The following is a 6,000-nucleotide window of genomic DNA, read 5'->3' on the forward strand; positions in this document are numbered from 1 at the left end:
CTTTTATTAAAAATGTTACAAAAAACCACATGCTTTCAAAGGGTGTCCTAATTTTTTCACATGACTGTATGCCGGAAAGCAGTCAGATCACCTCCAGACCTTTTTACAGTCAATGGGGAATTGACTGTAAAAAGGTCTGGAGGTGATCTGACTGCTTTCCGGCATAAATGACGGGTATTGGCCAGACAAAATACTGCAACATACAGCGGATTTTGTTTGGTGCCGACAGTAGGCATTTATGCCGGAAAGCAGCCAGATCCCCGCCAGACATCAGTGGGGATCTGGCAAAGAACTAGTGAATACGCGTTGGAACAGCCTGCTGGAAATGTTCACCGGAGATGTGAACACAGCCTAAGGCTACTTTCACACTAGCGTTCGTCGGTCCGCTCGTGAGCTCCGTTTGAAGGGGCTCACGAGCGGACCCGAACGCAGCCGTCCAGCCCTGATGCAGTCTGAATGGAGCGGATCCGCTCAGACTGCATCAGTCTGGCGGCGTTCAGCCTCCGCTCCGCTCGCCTCCGCACGGACAGGCGGACAGCTGAACGCTGCTTGCAGCGTTCGGGTGTCCGCCTGGCCGTGCGGATCCGTCCAGACTTACAATGTAAGTCAATGGGGACGGATCCGTTTGAAGATGCCACAATATGGCTCAATCTTCAGGCGGATCCGTCCCCCATTGACTTTACATTGAAAGTCTGGACGGATCCGTACGAGGCTATTTTCACACTTAGCTGTTATATGCTAAAAATAATGCAGACGGATCCGTTCTGAACGGAGCCTCCGTCTGCATTATTATGATCGGATCCGTTCAGAACGGATCCGATCGAACGCTAGTGTGAAAGTAGCCTTAGGCTTCATGCACACAACTGTATGTATTTTGCAGTCCGCAAAAGATACGGATGACGTCCGTGTGCATTCCATATTTTGCGGAACAGAACAGCTGGCCCCAATAGAACAGTACTATCTGTGTCCATAATGCGGATAATAATAGGACAGGTTCTATTTTTTTGTGCAACGGAAATAAGGACATACGGAAACGGAATGCACACGGCGTAACTTTTTTTGCTGACCCATTGAAATGAATGGTTCCGTATACAGTCTGCAAAAAAAAAAAAAAAAAAAACAACACGAGGAGGCAGAAAGAAAATACGTTTGTGTGCATGAAGTCATTTCATAAGTATGATTTTCCTACAATGTTGCAAATCTTTTAAGGAAAGCAAAATCTCTATTGTAATATTCACATTGTGGAGTATAGACACTATAGACAAAAAAAATCTTACTTCCATCACTAACTTGACCAACTGGTTTATCTAGCAGTATTCTCACTAAAATGATCTACTATTTGCCACTTTTCCACTAGGAAGCCAAGTACACATCACATCCGGAAAGTGATAAGGACATTAGGGGTGGTGAACAACAAAATTCCCACCTCACTGGCTCATCAGCCAATTACATACGATGATGTCCTCAAACACTACACCCAGATATTTGGGGCTGCTACACTGTGGAATGCAAAAGTCCAGATATAATCATAGAAATAAGATGAAAAAGCAAATGCTCAACAATTAACTATTTGCTACTGTTAAATGCCACCTACAAAAGATTGCAGTTCCACTGGAGATCAATGAGCAATGAAAAAACTTAAGCCCCAGTTCAACCAGTTAATTAACCTACATACCAAGAGAAAACACATTGAGGCTGGGTTCAGACCTGAGCGTTTTACAGCGCGTTCCTACACGCTGTAAAACGCTCAACAAGGAGAAACCAATGATTCCCTATGGGAATGGTTCTCACATGAGCGTTTTACAGCGCGTACGATTGCGCTGTAAAACGCCCGACCAAGAAGTACATGAGCTTCTTTGGGGCATCTTGTCGCGAGTTCCCGTACATAGACTTCCGGGAACGCGCGACGCTCAGGTCTGAACCCAGCGAAAATTCTCCTATGTGAATATATTTCCAGATGAGACCTCAATATCAAACGTGCTACAAATACTTCATCATAAGTGTTAAAGTGCTTTTCTGGGTTCAGAGCTGAACCGCGCAGGGCAAGCGATCTTTTATTTACAAAAGCACACTGCCGGGCGGAAACTTCTGCCCGGCAGTGTGTTTGGTGACGTCACCTGCTCTGATGGGCGGGCTTTAGCGCTGCCCTAGCTGTTTTACTGGCTAGAGCAGCACTAAATCCCACCCATCAGTGCTGGTGACATCACCGGGCTTCCTGGCAGTCCCAGGGAGAGCACAGATACGTCACCAGATGAAAAAATAAATAAAAATGCGCATGAATTGCGCCGATGCTCCCTGGGTGAAAATGGAGGTATTTCCGGGTTCAGATCTGAACCTGGGCAACCCCTTTAACCGCCTCCAGACCGCCTAACGCAGGATCGTGTTCCAGAGGCGGCTGACTCAGGCCCATTCACGCATCAACACGTCATCTCGCGAGACGCGTATGTGTTTTGCGGATCCACAAAACACATACGGACATCTGAATGGAGCCTTACAGGGGGGTGATCACCCCACATAGACTCCCTGATCACCCCCGTCATTGATTACCCCCCTGTAAGGCTCCATTCAGACGTCCGTATGTGTTTTTGCAGATCCACAAAACACATACGGACGTCTGAATGGAGCCTTACAGGGGGGTGATCACCCCAAATAGACTCCCTGATCACCCCCCTATAAGGCTCCATTCAGATATTTTTTTGGGCACAAGTTAGCGGAAATTGATTTTAATTTTTTTTGCTTTTTCTTACAAAGTCTCATATTCCACTTGTGACAAAAAATAAAATCTCACATGAACTTACCATACCCCTCACGGAATCCAAATGCGTACTTTAGGGCCCCTAAAATGCCAGGGCAGTATAAATACCCCACGTGACCCTATTTCGGAAAGTAGACACCCCAAGGTATTCACTGAGGGGCATATTGAGTCCATGAAAGATTTAACTTTGTCACAAGTTAGCGGAAAGGAGAAAAAAATTATATATATATATATATATATATATATATATATATATATATATATATATATATATATATATATATATATATATATCGTACGGGTGCAAGGTCCAACGCAGGGCAGTGGCAAACCCCAAAATTATACAAAGCGAAGAAGTAGGACTGCACTCCAAAATGTAGCAAAATAGCAGTGATATAGCAGTATATATATATATATCCGCTAACTTGTGCCCAAAAAAAAATTTAAAAAAATTCTATGAACTCGCCATGCCCCTCACGGAATACCTTGGAGTGTCTTCTTTCCAAAATGGGGTCACATGAGGGGTATTTATACTTCCCTGGCATTTTAGGGGCCCTAAAGCGTGAGAAGTGTGGAATCCAAATGTCTTAAAATGCCCTCCTAAAAGGAATTTGGGCCCCTTTGCGCACCTAGGCCGCAAAAAAGTGTCACACATGTGGTATCGCCGTACTCAGGAGAAGTAGGGCAATGTGTTTTGGGGTGTCTTTTAACATATACCCATGCTGGGTGAGAGAAATAGCTCTCTATAATGACAACTTTGTATAAAAATAAATAAATAAATATGGGAAAAGTTGTCTTTTAGAGAGATATTACTCTCACCCAGCTTGGGTACATGTAAAAAGACACCCCAAAACACATTGCCCTACTTCTTCTGAGTACGGCGATACCACATGTGACACTTTTTTGCAGCCTAGGTGGGCAAAGGGGCCCAAATTAAAAAGAGCACCTTTAGGATTTCACAGGGCATTTTTAAACACATTTGGATTTCAAACTACTTCTCACGCATTAGGTCCCCTAAAATGCCAGGGCAGTATAACTACCCAACAAGTGACCCCATTTTGGAAAGAAGACACCCCAAGGTATTTCGTGATGGGCATAGTGAGTTAATGGAAGTTATTTTTTGTCACAAGTTAGTGGAATATGAGACTTTGTAAGGAAAAAAAAAAAATCATAATTTTCTGCTAACTTGTGACAAAAAATAAAAAGTTCTATGAACTCACTATGCCCATCAGCGAATACCTTAGGGTGTCTACTTTCCGAAATAGGGTAATTTGTGCGGTGTTTGTACTGTCTGGCCATTGTAGAACCTCAGGAAACATGACAGGTGCTCAGAAAGTCAGAGCTGCTTCAAAAAGCGGAAATTCACATTTTTGCACCATAGTTTGTAAACGCTATAACTTTTGCGCAAACCAATATACACTTATTGAATTTTTTTTAATCAAAGACATGTAGAACAATAAATTTAGAGAAAAATTGATATAGAAATGTAGTTTAAAAAATTTGGGTAAATTTCGATTAATAACAAAAAAAAAAAGTAAAAATGTCAGCAGCAATGAAGTACCAACAAATGAAAGCTCTATTAGTGAGAAGAAAAAGAGGTAAAATTCATTTGGGTGGCAAATTGTATGACCGAGCAATAAACCGTGAAAGTAGTGTAGTGCAGAATTGTAAAATGTAGTCTGGTCATTAAGGGGGTTTAAGCTAGGGGGGCTGAGGCGGTTAATACCATAAAGCAATGCAATAGCCGATATTTCCTGACAGATAACGCATAAACACACCAATTAGCTAATAAGAGAATGAGTCCCCCTCCCTTCTCCGAATAGGCAGTGTGGGGCCTCAGGAGGGACATGCACACTATTGTAGCATGGTAACTACTCGAAATAATCTGTATTATACAGCAAAGGACAAAGTAGTGATGGAACCAAGGATCACAAATTAGGTATAGGACGCATACTAATAATACTATACAGGCCAGATAAGTGCCCTATAAAACCAGGGTTCTTTTTAATCATTTTAACCTTTTCATAAATGTAACATGCATTATCACAATATGAACTAGTAGTAAGACAGTTTGGTATTAAATAAAATAAACTGATAATCCAAACTGAATAAAACATAACCCTTGGCTGACATACAATGGAAAATGGAGGGCCAAGGCCCTGATCCATTGTAGCAGTGTAAACAGAGAAGAAGGCCTGTCTATGGGAAGGGGCACAGTAAGAAAATACTAACACGGACTATGCAAGCTTTAACTCCATCGTTACTGCAAACAATCCCAAAGTTAAAGAAAAACAGCAACATAACCAATGCACACAAAAAATAAGGTAAAATAGTACCTGGGTGGAGATCGTAGGATGAGTCACCACGCCGGGACAAATCCTGAAGCAACAGTTAAAGAAACTGTGTATGGGGGAGGGGGGCAGTCAAAATTATGTTTTGCATGAGAATAACTGCTCTGAACGTGTTTTATTTTTTACTTTTTGTTTTTAGACAGAAACAGATACACGCCGAGATGTAAATGGTTAATGTCCCAAATGATGAACCGGGAGTGATGGGGTGATATATATATATATATATATATATATATATATATATATATATATTTATATACACACACACACACACATATACATACACACACGTATTTTTTTTGAAAATATTAACATTCAAGATGGCGGCCAGGCCGAGCCGCAGCGTGCCAAATAGTACCTTACACGTACGTGTTCTTCCGCCGTTGATACCCGCTGACACGAGATCGGTAATGTTAAAGCAAGAACAAGGGAAGTGTGACAAAAAAAAAAAAAAAAACGTTCTAACGTGTTACCTTTTCCCAGTGCAAGGTCCCAACGGTCCACCTCGTGTCTCCTTATCCAGGGCCGGTTACTTCCGCCTAGCTGGGACTGCAGCTGGTTCGCCGTGTCTGAGGCGAAGAGCGCGCATGAACTCGGGATAAAGTACCGGCCGAGATAGAGTGAAAGGCTCCCACCCACTGTGATACAGTACTTGTTCATTACAAATACACAAGTCAATGGCTGTGCAAGGATTGAACCACCAATCTTCCACAGCTCGGAACTCGATTCTGTGAATAGATATTCAAACCTGTATATGAAATGTAAAGTGTAATCGTAGCTTCGTGTGACGTTCATTCAACATGTTTTATGGGTTGTGTATGATTGAGAACTTCGAAATAGGAAGAGTTTAATGTGGATTTCTCACTGTTCCACCATATCAACCAGGACTCCCAG

General features: G+C 42.4%; 1 protein-coding gene across 2 annotated transcripts in view; it reads right to left on the bottom strand.

The window, feature by feature from the left end:
- Positions 1-5,723, bottom strand: part of KMT5B (lysine methyltransferase 5B) — a 244,629-nt gene extending 238,906 nt beyond the window's left edge. For both annotated transcript variants that reach the window (XM_044269478.1, XM_044269476.1), the window contains exon 1: positions 5,580-5,723. The gene's annotated coding sequence lies outside the window, so the exon portion shown is untranslated. The remainder of the gene's footprint in view (positions 1-5,579) is intronic.
- Between the last annotated feature and the right edge of the window lie 277 nt (positions 5,724-6,000).

Source organism: Bufo gargarizans, chromosome 10 (assembly GCF_014858855.1).
Source record: "Bufo gargarizans isolate SCDJY-AF-19 chromosome 10, ASM1485885v1, whole genome shotgun sequence".
Classification (NCBI taxonomy): Eukaryota; Metazoa; Chordata; class Amphibia; order Anura; family Bufonidae; genus Bufo; species Bufo gargarizans.